The sequence below is a fragment of the Protopterus annectens genome, chromosome 2.part1 (assembly GCF_019279795.1).
Source record: "Protopterus annectens isolate FY-2018-M chromosome 2.part1, PAN1.0, whole genome shotgun sequence".
Classification (NCBI taxonomy): domain Eukaryota; kingdom Metazoa; phylum Chordata; order Ceratodontiformes; family Protopteridae; genus Protopterus; species Protopterus annectens.
Genome location: NC_056729.1, coordinates 1,458,771,060 through 1,458,789,451, shown reverse-complemented (window position 1 = coordinate 1,458,789,451; position 18,392 = coordinate 1,458,771,060). Strand labels below are relative to the sequence as shown.

At 39.0% G+C, this 18,392-nt stretch overlaps 1 protein-coding gene across 1 annotated transcript in view; it reads right to left on the bottom strand.

The window, feature by feature from the left end:
* UGDH (UDP-glucose 6-dehydrogenase) overlaps positions 1-14,378 on the bottom strand; it is a 293,962-nt gene extending 279,584 nt beyond the window's left edge. Inside the window, exon 1 of the mRNA XM_044063569.1 lies at positions 14,141-14,378. The gene's annotated coding sequence lies outside the window, so the exon portion shown is untranslated. The remainder of the gene's footprint in view (positions 1-14,140) is intronic.
* Between the last annotated feature and the right edge of the window lie 4,014 nt (positions 14,379-18,392).

Genomic DNA, 18,392 nt, shown 5'->3' with positions numbered 1-18,392 from the left:
ATGTAGTAAAGATGAGACACTAGCACCTCCCCACCTACCTATTAAAAAGAGGAATTTAAGGAATGGGTAGTTAGTATTATGGAAGACAGAGAGTACCCCTGAAATTATAACTAGTGAATGGGATAACGTGAAAATGGAGTTTAAAAATAGGGTAGAAATAAAAGAAAGATAGATCTGGTTAAGAAATAATGAGAATTGTTTAGATGGGCTGACAAAGGTTAAGTAATACAAAATAAGGATAATCTCATAGACCAAGAAGAAACCCAACTGTAGAGTGCTAAAGAGAAAATACAGATGGACCTGGACAATATGTATGACTTTAGAAAGAACTGCTGTTAAGCAACATATATTTTTTTTTAATTATAACTCCAAAGCACAAAAATGTTTGGCACAATGTAGGCAACAGAAAGTAGAAAGGGTTGCTGCCAAACTTAGGGAGCCTATAACAAGAAAAATAACCAGAGATCCTGTAGGGGTATAGCAGATATTTCAGAAATTGCATGAACATTTGTATAAAGCAGAGAATTTGGATATCAAGGAAAAAAAAACAAATGGAAATAATTTACAGAAGTCTTAAATATGCCAAGGTTAGACATGGATGATGCTCAACAACTAACTGTTAAAACAAGATGAGATGACATAAAAATTGTGATGTATAACCAATTTGCAGGAAAGTCTCCAGGAATAGGTTCATATTAGGCTAATGACCACTAGGGTCTTTACAAGCCTATCAATGCAACACAAGCCAGTTTTGTCCCAGAGATTCCTGGATGCTTAGATGGTGGGGTATGCTAGTAAAGAGGTAGCCAAGGGTTATATAGGGGATGTGTTGGAGATTAATTTACTTATTGTTGACCTCTGTCCACCAGAGACACGTGGGCCAGACCAAAAATTATTTTGTGATTTCCCATCCAATGATCACAACTTCTTTTGAACAGGTTCAGGGATGAACTGTGCTCCACGAAGATGGGGAGGTTATTTCATAGCGTGCAGATCCTTTGATACACATTTGTCCTTCCAACAGGTTCTATTAATGATATAGACAAAGTTTAAGTCCTTGGATCTAATATTTCTGGTGTTGTTTGTGTTGCGGATGTGTAAGAGATCAGTCACAGCTGGATACAATAACAACTTGTATGCTAGGCATAAACTGCCCTCAGTAACCTGTAGAGACTAAGAACAGAGATAGGAGCTTAAGGTGACCTGTGCAGGACAGGATATTCATATCCTGGATTCTCCAGGTGAGAAAGCTTTGTTGCAGGTGCATGACTAGGTAAATGCCAAAGGGGGCACTGTACTCAATGATGGATCTGACAAGGGCTTCGTAGAGTGGTAATACTACTTCCTTGGATCTGGATGACATACCTTTGCTTACAGTTGGGCAACATAAAATGATTTTCTTATTATCTTGGCTACGTGTTGGTCAAATGCCAGATTACTGTCTGCATAAAGTTCCCATATCTCTAACTATATATATATATATATATATATATATATATATATATATATATATATATATATATATATATATATATATATATATATATATATATATATATATATGTGTGTATATATATATATATATGTATATATATATGTATATATATTAAAACAAGTATGTCTAAGGTAAGTTCAAATCTGAAACAATCTTCCCAAATAAATGAGAAAAAAAATGCTTGGCAGGAGATATGAAGGATAACTAGGAATAACAAAATGCAAAAAGTCCAGGATTCACAAATGTTGCCCATAACTGGGACAGAACATCATCTGCTATAGAAGGAATATAGTAAAATACAAAAGTTTAAATATAAGATGCAAAAACACATCCTGTAGCTGTGTCCTGTGCACAAAAGCAAACTAGAACCACCACAATACAGCGAGGACACCAACCTCCTAGCAATGGAGTGGGCTAAAATGTTTATGAAGTTCCCCTGGCCAATGAGGCTAAACTATTTAAGATTTTCCCCAGGCCATGTCTGCAGAGTAGCAGCAGCCAAGGCAAAATTTTGCACTACCATTCACCATGCCTCACCAGTTGTATAAGGAACACCCAAAATGGTCCAAATGAAGAGAACATAAAAATCAGCAAGCAAAGGAGAGTAGTACTGCTGGAAATTAATTCATAGGTTCATAGGTAGGTACTAGGCTATCGGCTCTAGGGCCTATACAAGCCTAGCAAAAAAGGTACCCTGGCTTTCACCACCCAAGAAAATTATTTTCCTGTGCCCCTGTCGAGCAGAGCCACAGAGGTGATCCCTGGGGTGAATTTCCTATTTACCATCCAATCTTCAAGATTTTTCTTGAAGAGTGCTAATGAGGAGCTCTGTTTGACATAGATAGGTAGTTTGTTCCAGAGTATGGGAAGTCTCTGGGACAGGAATTAATCCCTCCAGCATGTTCTGTTTATTGTGGTGACAATGTTTAGGTCCGTAGAACGTGCAGCTCGGAGGGATTGGGATTTCTTTAAGTGGAGAATGCAATGGAGTAAAGCTTGGGTTTTTTGAGATGGTTTGTGTAGGGCATCTGTTTGAGGCCATTAATCCTTTTTGTGAGGTATTTCTGCAGCCTTTCCAGTTGTTGTAGATGTCTTGTGAGGTACATACCAAAAGGGGCATTGTACTACATAATGGATCTAATGAGTGATGAGTAGAGGGGAACAATGAGCTCTTTTTTTCTGGATGAGAGACCTTTTGTGACTAGGTGTGGCACGTAGAAGGATTTCCTGACTACTGTGGCAATGTAATTATAAAAGGAGATACTACTGATCACCTGTGTCCCACGGTCTCTTATCACACTTTTGGTGTTAAACAGACTACCACCTATGTGGTAGCTCATGGGTACAGAGTTTTTACCAAAGGGGATGACAATGCACTTTTTGGCATTGAGCTTGAGGCCATGGCTTTGACACCAGGCATCTGTCTCAGTGAGGCCCTTTTGTAGGATATCCACATAGTTAGGAGTTTCAATTATGGCTCCTAGTTTGCAGTCATCTGTGAACTTTGTTAGCCAAAGACCTTCTGTGTTAGCCTGTACTTTAGAAAAATAGATTACCAAACAGGAGAGGACCCAGGACTGAACCCTGTGGCACTCCACTTGTCACTGGTCTAAAGTCGGATTTGCAGTCTGCTACTTTCACAGTGTGGGTTCTGTCAGTGAGCCAGTTGGCAACCCATCTTGTGACATAGGGATTTATGCCTAGTTAGTTTAGTGAGTTTATCTATAATTCCAGAGTGGGGGATGGTGTCAAAAGCCTTGGCGAGACCTAGACAGGCTGTGCGAATCACCTTGCCCTCGTCTACAGCTTTGTTGACTGCTTCAAAGAAGTCTATCAGGTTTAGGAGACATGATCTGCCTTTTACAAATCCGAACTGGGTGGAGTCCAGAGTTTGGAGATTACCAATGTCTTTGTTTATAAGTTCCATGATGATACATTTCATGCCCTTGCAGACCAGGCTTGTTAGGCTAATGGGGCAGTAGTTCCCAGGGTCCGTGTTGACTCCCCGTTTGTGGAGTGAGATAACCGTCACTGTGTGCCATTCAGTGGGCACAAAGCCTGAGTAAAGGCTATGATTGAACTGGCACCCCACCTGAGCACTATGTTCATTCTGCAGTTCATGTAGAACGCAGTCTGGGATGTTGTCAGGTCCCATGGATGTTGTGTTCTTGGCTTTGGAGAATGTAGTTTTTACCTGTGCAGCTGTGATTACAGGAACTTTGCATTCTTCCGGTATAGAGATGGGCCCTTTAGGGGGTGAGAGAGGGGTAAAGTTAGCAATGAACCTATCTGCCAGGATGTTGGCAATATCAGTTGGTTCTGTATATTTAGTGCTATTGTGCTGTAACTCAGAGCAGAGCTGTGTTGCCATTGAAATTCTTGACATAGCTATAGAATGCTTTGTGGTTGATTTAAAATCAGTGGCGATTTTTGTTTTCGTAACTAGCTTTGAAGGATTTCATGAGGGATCTCTGCATCTTACTGAGGCTGACCAGGGAGTTCCTCCAATCATGGGATTTTACTCTTTTTTTTGAAACAGTTTCTTTCTTCTGTTGTAGAGTTTGTTTATGGCAGGGGACCACCAGATTGGCTTCCTTTTTTTGGGGGGATAGGGGGATAGCATCTTGGTTCAGTTAGGGATACCACGATCCATACACTCCTGTAAGTGCTTATAAAAGTGCATTTGTCTAGGATTCAGCAGTCGTACCTCTATTGTCAGTCTGCATAGGTGTCGTGAAGTTAGCTTTGGAGAAATTTTTTACATTGGTTTCCCTAATGGGGGGTGAGGGCGGGACGTGGATGTCTAGGGTGATTAGCTTGTGGTCAGATCTGACCAACGAGGAATTGACTTCTGGTGTGGAACACCGGTCACCCATGTTGGTACTGACCAGGTCTAGGATATTGCTGCCCCTGGTGGGGGTGTGGGTAAGTTGATCCAAGGCATTGAAATTTATGAATTCCAGAACACATTGTGCAAAAGAGTTGGTACATGAGTAGTTTTCCCAGTTAATGGTGGAGTAGTTGAAATCGCCCATTATTAGGGTGTTGGGTTGTACCCTAATATTTTCCAGTGTACCAAGAAATGAGGAGTGGGAATTCTGGGCATGGTGGGGGATCTGTAGCAAGTTACAATTTGGATTGCGGACTTGCCCAGAGTTAGTTGCACTTGGATAATCTCAGATGCATTATGCTGAGCAACTAGCCTAGAGGTGTGGATATCCTTAAGGAATATAGACACACCTCCACCTTTAGTGTTTCAGTCCAGGTTAGGTGGCCAAAAGGTGTGGTATGAATTATAGCCTGGTAATGCAGGGGTGCTCTCTGGAGCCTTGAACCAGGTCTCTGTCACTGCACAGATGTCAAGGTTTTCCATTTTAAGGAGTGCCTCGATTTAATACATTTTGAGGTTTAGACTTCTAGCACCGAGTAGCATTACCCTCAGATTTTGCTTGCTTGTACCCGTTACGGTGGTGAGTTTGTCATTTGAACCTTGCCAAAAAACGCACTATAGGGGTGGCAAGAGCCTTAGCCAGTATCCAGAATCCCAAGGGTGACAGGTGACCGCCATCTCTGGCAAAGCATCATGGTCTGTCGATCATGTAATTCCAGGCAGACAGATACTGGATCCCCTTAGAATCACACCAGAAGCTTAGCCAAATTGTTGAAGTCAATCATTTTGTCCTTGTACTGTGGTATCATTCTGGGTGATGGCAGGATGCTACTCAGGGCTTGGGTCATACCTGCCTGGTCTACAAGATTGGAGAGCTCCTCTATATCTCTTTTCATGTAGTCCAGGGAGGTACATCTCAGGTCATTCACACCAACATGGACAATGACATAGTCATATTTGTACTTGTTGTGGAGTGGCCAGAGTGCATGCATTATGTTGCGGATCCTGGCACCAGATAGGCAGCTGACAGTAATTTTCTCTGACAGTAATTTTCTCCTTGTTTACCCTGGTGAGTGGAATATCAGTTTGCCCGACTACAGAGTCACCTATGACTAGAGTGTTGGGTATGTTGTTATGCCTTATGGGCTGTGGTTGAGTGGCACACTGAGTTTGTGGCCGGTGTCTCATTTGGGTTGTGTTGGGGGGTGGAGGTTGCTTGCGTTTCTGCTTTGGAGGTCTCTGTTGCTTGAGCAGATTTTTATTGAGAGCCTCCGCGAATGTAGGTGTGTATTTTGTGTTGCTATGTGTGTGTTTTGGTGGTGTAGGTTTTGAGGGACTATGTGAAGAGTGTGGTGTGGTGCAAGTGTTTACTTCTCCTCTTGACTGTCTAATCCAGTCTTGGGTGAAGAGAGCTTTGCTTCCAGTTTGGCTATATAAGTGCATCTCTCACAGGTTGTAGTGTTGGGTGGTAGGAGGAGAGGGCTGTCTGTGTACATGAGGCAATTGCTGCATTGTCCCAAGATGCCCAGATTCATCAGGTAGACAGGAGAAAACTCAAGTCTTGGCGAGTACCTTCATGAAGTGGACCTTTTTTTTTTTTTTTAGACTGTACTTTACATAGCACAGATCATAGACAGAAGCAGGTTAAAAAAAAAAAAAAAGCTACACGCACAAGGACCAAGACAAAAATGTGCCCAATCCTGGCAGGGGCACTGGAAAAAAATGACAATGTAGAATCCTCAACACATGCAAACATTCTTACAATGGGGCTGGGCAAGGCTCAGGAGAGGATGGCCCTCCTGTTGTAGAAAGTAGCAGTAGTCCACAAAAACTGATGGCTGCTGACAGAGTGGACTATTGACAATAAGAAAGAAATTATTGTTACTGTTATGCAAGAAGCCCAGAATTTCCAGACAGAGGATGCTCAAAAATTTGAGACAGAAATTAGAGGTAAGAAAAATACTTACACTAGAAAAACTGTCAGAAGCTTCAAATGCAAAATTGTGTTCATTAATACAACAGACTTGTGAAAAACAGTACACAGACCAAGAAACCATGGTCTGTTTGGAAAAAGAAGTGACTGAGGAAGTGCAACAATGTAAAGAACAAAATCTACCAATTTTTGAAAGGTATAAAAAAGAAATATGGACATGAGAAAGAAAGAGATTTGATATGGTGCAATATTTATGCAAAGGAGAAAGCAAAACTAAAATACAAAAAAAAAAAAGAGCTGCACCAAAGCTATTTGAGGAGAAATACAGGCAAAGGCATCTGAATATGGAAAAAATTACAATACAAAAAATAAGAAAACAAAGAGGGAAAGTAGAAAAAAGGATTAGCAATGGAGAAGTTAAAGAAACAGAAACTGAGGTTATGGATTACGGCAAAATTGAAGTGTGTTAACCCACCACCGGGTTCATGCAGGAATGGGTGTGTCCGCCGTGATTGACATGTGGGAGGGCGGGATTAACAATGGCAATGTGCCGTGATTGACACGCAATGCTAATGTAATGGCAAATCCATAGAATTAAAAACTGAACATTTAATAAGCACGAACACATGCTAATAATGACATTCGAGCAATCAGTCCATTAGAATAGTAAAATGTTTCCCGATGCGGTGTTAGAGGTTGTGGGTGTCTGTTTTTAGCCTAAGTTCACGAAATAAAGAAATAGGCACAACTTGCCTTTGGACTTTGCGAAATAAAAAAAAAGATTTCTCCCTTGGAACTGTAAAGCTGGTATAGATAAGTTTGAGGTAAGAGGCTTACCCCCAACATTGGGGGTGCAAGAGAGATTGACCCCCCCCCCCTAAAAAAACACTTTTTGGCACATTCACTTTAGTACACTCATAGTAGAAGCAAGCAGATGAAATAAGAAGAGTTTTTTTTTTTTGTTTGTTTTTTAAAGAGAAGAATAAAACAATAAAACTGCTTTCTGACAATGCAGCTTCACAACCGAAAGCCAAATCCTCTTGGTGCACAGAAAAGGTTTCCATTACTAGAATGTCAAAGAAAAATATTTTTTTTTCTAGAGCATAGTGGAGGTTCTCTGTATATAGGTGCTTCTGTGTGAATTGGGGGGGGGGGTCCTAAAAAATGAAAGATTTGCAACAGATATTTCATGTTCATCAGACTTCTAGGAAAAGCACAAATTTCTCATCGCTTATCACTAATATATTACCCTCCTCCTCCAAAAGGGAGAAATTATGTTTTCTTTATAATCAGATCTTTTTGTGTGATTAACTTGTGTTTTGGTTGCATTCACAGATTATTGCATATATTACCTTGTGTTAGTCAGTCAAACAGTGGGCAGTGCAGTCAAAATGTTCGCAGGCGGGGCTTGCTACTGCACATCTGGTGGGTTAATGCACTTCAGTTTCACCTGGATTACTTGTGAAGTGAAGAATTTAGTTTAGAAAATCTAACTTTGATACCACAGCAAGACAGAAAAAAATGAATCCCAAATTAAGGAGAAACCACTGGAGTGGGAAACGTGGAGCCTTCAGTAAGAAACCAGTACAAAAGTTCAGCTGGAAATGCACATCAAGGTAAGGAACAGGAAACTGTGGCACCTCTTCCTTAGGCCACTGAGTTCCCATATGAAAGAGCAACAGATGCACAGGATGAAAATGAAGCGACTATGACCCAGGAAGATGTCCTGGAACTTTCTGCAGGAAATGCAGAATAAAGAATGTGCCCTCAGTTTAGAAGAAAATGTTCTAAGGAAAGAGTTTCTTGATTAATAAACATGGATTGCTACAATCTGGCTGCCAGAAAACAAAAAAGTTTAAAAACTTCTCGAGCTTCTTTTTGTGGAGGACTTAAAACTGTGCAATTCATTAGATAAGGAACTGAAAGCACAACTGCAAGTGGTCCAAACTTTCTCAGATGATTTAAGAATGTCATTTGGTTCTTGATAAATGTACAAAAGCAACCTTTAAAGCATGTAAGCTGCAGCAACAAGAAAACATCACTCTAGGACAGAAATGTGATGTAAGAACTTCAGCAACATGGAGGGTGTAAATATCTGGGAACGGATGAAGGAGCAACGATAAAACATGAACAAATGTGAATAAAACTTAGTAAGAAATATTTTAGAAAATGAAAACAACTGACACCTAGAAACAAAGTCCAAGCTATAAACCAATTTGCTCTGTTGTCCCAAGTTAGTTTTGGAGTGCTTGACTGGTCCAAAAAGGTACTGGATTAGCTGGACAGTAAAACAAGAAAAATGTTTCATGCTTATCAAATGATTTATAAAAAAAAAAAAAAAAAAAAAAAATCAGAGAGTATACCAACATTATATATTCCCCGTTCTGAAGGAAGCATGTGCCTCCTCAAAACTGATTACATGTATAGATCTGCAATTGTAGGACTGCATACATATCTGTTGACCTCACCAGACCCAAATATCGTAAAAGTTTTAAAACATGAAGAGAAAAAGTCAAGACAACTTCCTTGTTTAGTTTAACAGGAGCATATTGGTGCCAAGCAGGAATGGAAATCAAACCGGAAGTAGGTAAAAAAAATCAAGCAGCGACTGAATGTGCCAAAAATGAAAGAATATAAAGGTGAAAGATCAGATGAGAAGGCAAGAAATGTCGAAAAAGCATTACTATAGATGTAAGTGCAGAAAAATCTTGGAACAACCTCATGTCGACCAAGATTGAATGCAGGAATGGTTAAGGAGAGGTGAATTTAAACAAAAACAATGAAAGGTTAATACTGGGGGCCCAGGACAGTGGATTACGCACATTCTGGTTTACAAAGTCCACTGAGCATGTGGTAGAAACACACAAATGCAAGTTTTGTAAAACAGAATTGGAAACCGTTGCACATCTTATTGCTGGGTGTGTTACACTAATGGCAGAAGGACTGCATACTGAAAGGCATGATAATATTGTAAGACTGTTGCATTGGGGGTTATGCAAACATTATAATATTGAAATAGCTGACAAACACTGAAAACATGAGCCACAAAGCATTATAGAAAATGATGAAGTTCATATTACATTGGATCACCCATTATCAACATTTCAAAAAACAGATGCAAGAAACAGACCCAGTAGTCCATGAAAAGAAGACAGAAGTAGCAGTGATCATTGAAATTGCTACACCCAGTGACTACAGTGTCTTACACACAGGCAGACAAAGGCATAAAATAGTGGGATTGACAAGCAGAAACTAGGGCAATGTGGAAGGAGGATACCAAGACATTTCCAATAGTAGTAGTAGCCACGGGCCTTCTAAAAAAGAATTTACAATCATACTTAGATATGTGCAACTCACAGAAATTAAACTGGTGAAAAATAAATATGGGCAGAAGGACCACTATTAATAGTCATTAGCAGTATCCCCAAATACTGACATAAGTCAGCATGAATGACCGCAGTGCCACAGACAAACAGGGTGGAGTGGTCTAAAGCTAGCCTGCTTCTCCCTTCAACAAAAATGAGAACACAATGGCCCACACCCTGACTCATTAAGACGTGTTTATAGTGGTTATTTCACAAACAAAATAAACAGAGATGTGTCTGCTTTCGGTAACTGGCATGGCCACAAATCCATGAGTCATCTAGCTGCTCTACACATACTATGACATACAGAAGCTGTAGAGAGCGTACCACAGCTACAATTATGCACTAACTCAGAAAATTATAGCAGTTACATACTGCCATGGGAAAAGTAAATCCTAGAAGTCAAGAAAAAAAATGTTGTCAAGTGGATGCTGTCAAGAAAATCTTTGTCCTAACAGTCACATTTACCACATACAGTGTGCAGTATATGCCTATGGCACTTGTGCTACAGTTCCTTGTGTGTGAGATCTAACTTCAGAGGGGTTAATTTTGATGAACTGTGCTACCCTCATACCACTTAAAGCAAACAGCACAACTCATATTTATAAGACTACATATTATGTTTGTGAACCCATAGGATAATGTTATGTCCGCTCAGAACTAATTGCATAAAGCCACACTTATGCAGTTCACACAATGACAAAAATACAAAAGAAGTTCAGTTAGGTTACATGCCCCATGGTCATCCTACTACTGAGCAGCATCTTCATTCATGGAGTTGGGTGGACAGGGATTTGTTCCAGTTCAGGCAAGCCATATCTCTCATGCATGTGAATCACTATTCCAAGTCCCCTGAAATAAGAATGACTTGCCCCGACAACTGCAGCTAAGATCAGTGCACTTAAGTCTAAATTCCTGAGGCAAGCAGGCTGAAACGCTGAAAGGAAATCAGATACAGACATAAACAATTTGACAGAACTGCAGAAACTACAAAAATTTTTTTAATGGAGATCCAACTAAAATACAAAAAAAATATGAAATTCCGCAGCCTGAGCTTTAATGGTTATTTAAGCACCTGAAGTAAGATAATTGAAAATTATACAGAAGGGGTCTCAGACATTTGTATACCAAAACATACTTCATAGTACAGGAATGAGGAACACCCAAAGTACCACAACCTGCACTGTATTTTCCTGTGGAAGTACTGAGTTCAGGAATGTGGGAGCACAGTTACAAAAACAGTCTGCACCGCTTGTGTCAATGAATAAAGATGTACTGCAGCAATAACTATCAAAACACTTAAAATTGATTCTAAAGACTGAAGGCCTGCATTTATTAAAACAGCCTTTCAATGTGTACAAACATGTCTTTAGTTTGATGAAAGCAGAATACTCTATACTTAGTAACACAATATATATTACCTTCAACCTTGTAGATATCTACAGATTTATGTTTTATTTAAAAAGGGGCATCATATTTGGAACATACAGTTTTAATGCTAACAGGCAAGGTAACACACAAACTCAGTCTTTCCAGTTCACCATCTGGATAACACACTGGGTGAACCACTGCAGTGCCATGACCTGAACTACTGCAGTGCCCCGACCAACCATGGCTATCTGTCTCACAGATCAGGCAGTGCTGTCTAGAGTAAACTGCCAGATGAAACACAATCCATGATGTGTGCTGGATTAAGGATATCATGCTTCTAGAGCTGATTTGTTTTAAGAGGCTTTATTTGGTATGACAACAGCAGAGGACTTCAGACTAAACTAGAACCAGAAACAGCAGCAGAACATATTTCAGACATGTAGGCCTGCAGCTCCTTAAACCCTCTTGTTAATTCAGCCCCTTGCGTAGTGCTTTGATCAATCATTGCTCTCACAGAGGCAGACAATGGGTTAAGTGTCAGGTACAGCAGGGAGTGCTGAGTTGAATGCTAGTTGGCCAGCACAAAATGAGTGCCACATAAAATGCCAGCTAGCACCACAAAACGAACACTTGGTGAGTGTTAAACAATGGCAAAGAAATAGTGCTGGGAGCACTACCTTGCGGAAACCTGGCCATCTATTATACAAATCATTATACTCCCACTGAGAAATAAGTTATAACATAACAATGAAACTGGTCACCTCCTAGACTACTCAGGCATTTGACCACTGCATTGGACTACACCTAAAACAGATCTTTAGCAGATTACAGCCCCCTGGCACTTGAAAGCTGCTTCCGCTTCGGGAACCGCACAGCAAGAAAGACTGCTGTAATGGCGTCGGCTGCATGCTTTATACCCCTGACTACTTGACGTCATGGAAGATGAGACAGCAACTGATGCACGACCCAAGATTTTGATAATCAGGCCGACTGAAGGCTACCTGCAAGCAGATAACCCAAATGTAATGACTGCAACAGCGAAACACAAAGATCACCTGGATAGGCTTAAAATGGTTCACAAGGGCAGTTAGCCTAGTACTTACCTGTCAGACTATGAAGGCTGTTTACCTTCGTGGCAGGCAACACTATGAATACAGCAATAAACTGAGAATAGGGAAACAAACCACCACAAAGCGACCAATAAACAATAAAAAAAAAAAAAAGAAGAGTGCTTTAAAGGTGAGCTACACACATTAAACGGAGGCTTCTGCTTAAACACGGCGAAACAGTACTTTATTAATAAAAAATAACATTCATGGGAAAATGACTAAGCGTTTTCGTCCTGTTTTAATACTGTATTCTTAAGAAGTCCCGATTAAAACGGGATGAAAGCACTTAGTCATTTTACCATGAATGTTATTTTTCATGAATGTTATTTTTTTTTTAATTAATAAAGTACTGTTTCGCCATGTTTAAGTAGAAGCCTCCATTTGTATATAACTCACCTTTAAACCACTTTTTACTATGTAAACAGTAATTAACACTGCTTCATAGACACAGGAAGCGGTCAGTGTACCTGATCTAGTTCTAAGTCTGTGTTATAGGTGAACTTGACAGAAGAGCACAGACAGATGTAGTTTACCCAAACTGCATCAAGGTCTTCCCGGTACCACACAGTCAACTGATATAAACAGCTCCTTACTGCAATGTCAACACTCAAAATGCAGACTGCTGACAAACCAAAAAGAGAAAAGACCAAAACTATGAGAGAAGAGTGAATCTCTAACATTGCTACACTCCTTTAAATTTCTTGTTTTGCAGAGGTGCAAGCCCCATACGCACCCTGAACGTATATATACCAACTCCAAGATCGCCATACCTCAGAAAAAAATAGAATATTGCAAGAAATGTCCATCTTAGACTTAGCATATGTAAGTCTCAGTGTTTTGGGACTCGCTCTAGAGAACATGCATAAAAGCTAGACATTCCCTAGCTTTCTTCTGACACAAAAAAACTCCTCAAGCAGACAGACAATGCATGGCACAACCACCAGTTCTTAAAAAAACCCAAATACCCTTCAAAACTACCAGCAACTTCATAATCTAGCAAAAAAAAAAAAAAAAAAAAAAAAAACCATGGCAGAAAAACACCACTACACAACCATCCAAAAAAGGCACCAAAATAGTCCAATAAAATTCTGGGGAGCCATAAACCAATTGCTCAAACCTGGTCAAGCCACTACCAAAGTCCAAGGACACAGCCACTCAAGTTAACAACTTTGGTAATTACATACTATCTCTAGTACAAAAACATAACAATTCTCATCTATCAATACCTACAAAATTAGAAACAAATCCTGATTCCTTCCACTTTCACCCCATACAAACTCACCACCTAAAGAAACTCCTACCCAAACTTAAATGCTCTTCCAGTACTACTGCCCAACGAATACCTCAAACTTGCTGCAGGTGTTAGTGCTTACCCCATATTCATCTTTATAAAATCGGTCTACCACTGAACAATATGTACCTTCACTATGGAGTGTCCCATGTAATCCCTCTGTGGAGTGTCCCATGTAATCTCCCTGTGGAGTGTCCCATGTAATCCCTCTACATAAAAGGCAGCACACCCACAGATTTTTCTAACAGACCCACTACCATCCTCTCCCTTATAGCAAAAACACTGGAAAAATGTATCCACACCTAACTTCTCAACCAACTCCTGAAAAACAACCTTACATCTCCTCCTGAAAATCAGTAATGCAAGTCTCTCATGTACTGCGAAAGGTTTCAGCAATATCAATTGGTAGGAAATAAAACCCGTTAAGAAATCACCCATTTACTACACCCATCAAACCAGATCAAACACGACAGAGACCTAAAATGCAAAAAATTTTATTAGAGCCACTTTTCTTATTATAACTATTTGCGAAATAACATGCAATCAACTTACATGACAAATAGTAAGACTTTCACTCCACTTAAAACCCAAATTAAACTGCAATACTAGGACTTTAACTGAACACATAACATCTAGCATTAATACATGCTATAGATACACGATATAATAGGCGAAATACATCTTACCACTGTTAGACACTTTACACCCGATCTCTATTATGCGCAGAAGTTGAATATCCTGTCTTCCAGACTGTGAAATTATTTCGCAATTCGGCTTCCCAATCACCCTCCCCTCTCCCCTACCTTAAAATTAGTCACTTGTTTGATACATTGAATCGAAAAGGGGCGGATACTCCGATTAAGCACGTCGAAACACGTCACTTACGTACTCCCTAGTCAGAAAGAACTCAGCTTGCCCAATAAATGGCGTAAATTATTACAGATAGTGGTTAGTTTTGCCAAACCGGAAAGGTGACGTGTGTTTTTTTTTTTTTTTTTTTTTTGCTATGTTTAGTGGGCGAGTTATATTTTTCAATTACTTAAACTCTGCAATAGTTAATACGGTGGTGAAGAAGAGGTCTTTGTTGTAGTTTTAGTGCCAATGATCAAGAGGTGGACTGTTTTTGTGTTCCTCCCAAATGACCTCTCCCAGTTCTTTGTACGTATTTTAATTTACTAACCGAGTGCATTCCCCTTGACGGTTCAAAACATGCACGGTAACATTTGTAAAAAAGCGTAGATAGAATTGTGCTGTCTAGTTTACACCATGCATTAATGAAGTCCAGGAATGCGCATGTACACATCTTTCAAGGAATCGATGACAAATCTCAACTGTCCCTCGTTTTGACTCAAATTTTAGCTTCGTCCCTCTTAATCCTTCCTAAATCTGGTAACTTTTGGAGAAAACGTGACAATAGAATTTTAGACGTCTTTTACTTCAGAAAATATGTAGTGCCGCGCATTCTCTAATTCTGTCAATGCTTCGAGTTAAAAATAATAAAATTTTAAAAGTGCCCTTGATTGGTTGAGAGCTATACCAGGAGCCCTTTTAAAATGCAAGTACTATCAACTTGAGTCAGTGACAGAACTGGTTAACTTTACACATTTTATAAAGAGAAGTCTACAACTGAAATTATTACTATTATTTAGTGTGTGATTCACCAGGCACCTTCTTTCCCAAAGTCACTAGTTGTAAGAGGAACAACTAAACTTTTAGTCAAAATCTGGGACAATTGAGAGGTATGTGTGTATAAGAACAAATATGAGATTTTTGCATACCTTTCAACCTATTGGAGCAAGGAATCTGGACATAGCCACAAAATAATGTGAGGGGGGCAAAGACTTCAAAATAGAGACACTTTTTAAATATTGCTGTTACAAACTTAGAAAGTGAATAGAGTAACAGGTTATGCATTAGCAAGAATTTTCTGGAGGATATGAAGTCTGAAACTTTAAACGTGTGCCATTATTTTCTGACTTCAGTCCTAAGTGATTTACCAGAAAACCACAAGTTTGAGAAACAGACCAAAAATGAGTCAAAAATCTGGACATTGTGAAAATCTGTACAATTGAAAGGGATACTTTGGTTTTACCTTTTATAAGTGCCAAGACCTGGTTTATCTCCACGTCATTTATCAGTACCCTGGCATTTGCAAGAAAACCCATTTTCAGCTATTTTGATTTCTGATTAGAAAGAGCTGTGCCTCTGTAATGCATGCCTCTTAGCACAAGAAATCCAGACAAATATAGAATTAACTGTAGGAAAAAGTCCCAAAATCTGAAACCGATTTTAAATATTGCTTTTACAAAGCTAGAATTAAAAAATATATATCATGCATTTTCTGCAGGACACAAAGCCTAAAACGCAAATGTCTGTCATTATTTACTTACCTCAGTCCTCATTGTCAGAAAAGGTTTGTCTCATTAAAAACATGAAACAATGTGTAAATTCTTGAACAAACAAAAGCTGCTGAATCCATGAAGCCAAGGAAGCAAAAAGACACAAGTTTGGTTTAAAAATTGTTATTGGGAAGCCCAATGATTATTATTGCCTCACAGCATTTGATTCCTTGATTTAGCTCCTGAACAGGATGACTTCTTTGTGGGATGTGCCTGTCCTACTTGTGTACAAGTAGTTTTCACAGGGATTTCATTTTTGCTTTCACATTGCAAAGGCATGTTTGGAGGTAAATTGCTGAACCTGTACATTCCCCTATATGTGTGCACTGAGTGAACACATGCATCCTATGCTGGATTTTTGCTTTAGCAATGATTGTCTGTCTTGTAACTGCTGAGTGCTAGGCTAGGCTGCACCCCTGAGACACACACAACCCTTGGTAGGGTAGACCATGTACTGAAAAAAAGAATGAATAAATTGGTATTGTGGCAGCAGAAAAGAAACATACAAGTACAACCTTTATGATATTTGAAAGTAATAATGTAAGGTTGCGTCAAATGGTGCCAAGTTTTCAGTTGTGTGATTGTGCATCTATAACAGAGAATAGTGAACTCTAGCAGCTAAGTCTAGGTGCCTTTATTCACTTAATATAAAAAAAGAGTGATAATGCTAATTCCCTTAACACTGAATTATTACAAAGTTAGAGGGTGTGGAAAAATTTATCACACCAGTGGAGAATGTGAATAAAACAGACTTGGTTGACATTAAATGTTTATAGGCAAATATATACATCTAATTTTTAAAGTTACTGAAAATGCATTTTACTGGATTTTTAAAATGGAGTACTTGCAACAGGAGTTTTTTAATACTGTAAAAGAACTTAATGAAAAAACTAAGACTATGTAGTAATGGTTAGCAACAACAAGAGAAGCTGGTTTATACTTGTTTTGAACATGTTAATCCCTGACTATAGAAAATATGGACTGATATAACTTTTAGTTACAGTAAAATCAGTGAAACAGGGTGAATACATCAACACAAACAGAGAGAAACAAAGTAAGGCAGTACAGTTGTGTAAGTAAACTTACTATAATAGTAGATGTATGAATGATCACTGCTGCAGTAGCTTTAGCTATGTGGATTATATCATGCCAACGATATAACAGCCAGACAGCTTCCAAAGCTTTAGGGCACCTTCCATGTGCCAAAACCATCAGTCAGCTTGAGTTGAACTGACTGAAAAGACGGCTTTAGGTGCCAAGCCCTTCAGAGCTTTCATGCTAACAAAAAGGGTAAGGCTGGGCCCCAAAAGAATAATGCTAGGAGCAACAAAAATATGAATTCACATCCAGGAAGAAACCGCATTCCAAAATACAAGGGGGATGGGAGGAATCAGCTACTGCAGCAGTGATCATTCAAACATCTACTGTTGTAAGTTTACTTAAGCAATTGTACTATGTTCATCATATTGATCACTGCTCCAGTAGCTTTATCTATTATATGGGTAGTGTCACAAATGGAATTTTGTAAATAATTATATGTCATTTGTGAATATCAGCATGATTCATATGTTTGTGTTACAAATGTATTAGAACTGTATGTCATATAAGATGGTTTGTACAGACACGTGCTAGAGAGGTATTTTGCAAAGTGCTATTTGAAGATGTAACCACAATGTACCCTACTGGATTAGAACAGAAATGTGCCTGCACTTTTGTAACGGTCTAGATGTACATATTTTAACAATGGAAACTGGGACACAAGAGGTTAACTTCAGGGAAAAAATACCTGAAATTAAATTACTTTATGGCCATGTAATAAAAGGATGGTATCGTTCAGTTTCAGTGCAGTAACAGACACAATGTCTAGAACTAGATTTTCTCTGTATTATCTTGGAAGTGTTTTATTGTTTTATTACCTCCAGGATCTGCCTTAGAACTAAGAAAAGCCATTGTCTATGTATTTTCACAGACAGATGCTAAATGCTACCAGCTGCATCAATGGTTGTTCTTTTACCTGGGACAGAGTCAGATGACAAAAAATGATATCATTCTGCAAGCTATCCCAGCAGTAATATTTGAGATATTAATTTAAGAACACTCTGAGAAAGAGACTCTGCATTCTATATTTTACCTTTGACCTGACAACATCAAGATCCACTCACCAAATCTGCCTTGCTCTGAAGTAAGCTATTAGGGTACAGTAATTTTCTTAGATACAGTCAGGAATTTAGTAAAGCTTAATTTAGATGTTGTCTTTATTTATTTGAGACTGTCCTGCAATGTTTAAAATATTAAATAACCTGTGGTTATGTAACTCTGATGTAACTGTGATTATATACTGCACATTTTCTTTTATGTATTATTAAATCTAGGTTAATAGGTGTTTACTAGGCTAATTACCACAAGGCCCTTTTTAAGCCTAGCATGCATCCAAAATCTCTGACAAGTTCTGATACCCTTGATAAGTGTAAGCATGGGCCTGGGAGATGAACCATTTACAGGTTACCTCTGTCCATTAGAGACATAGGTGCCAAACCTT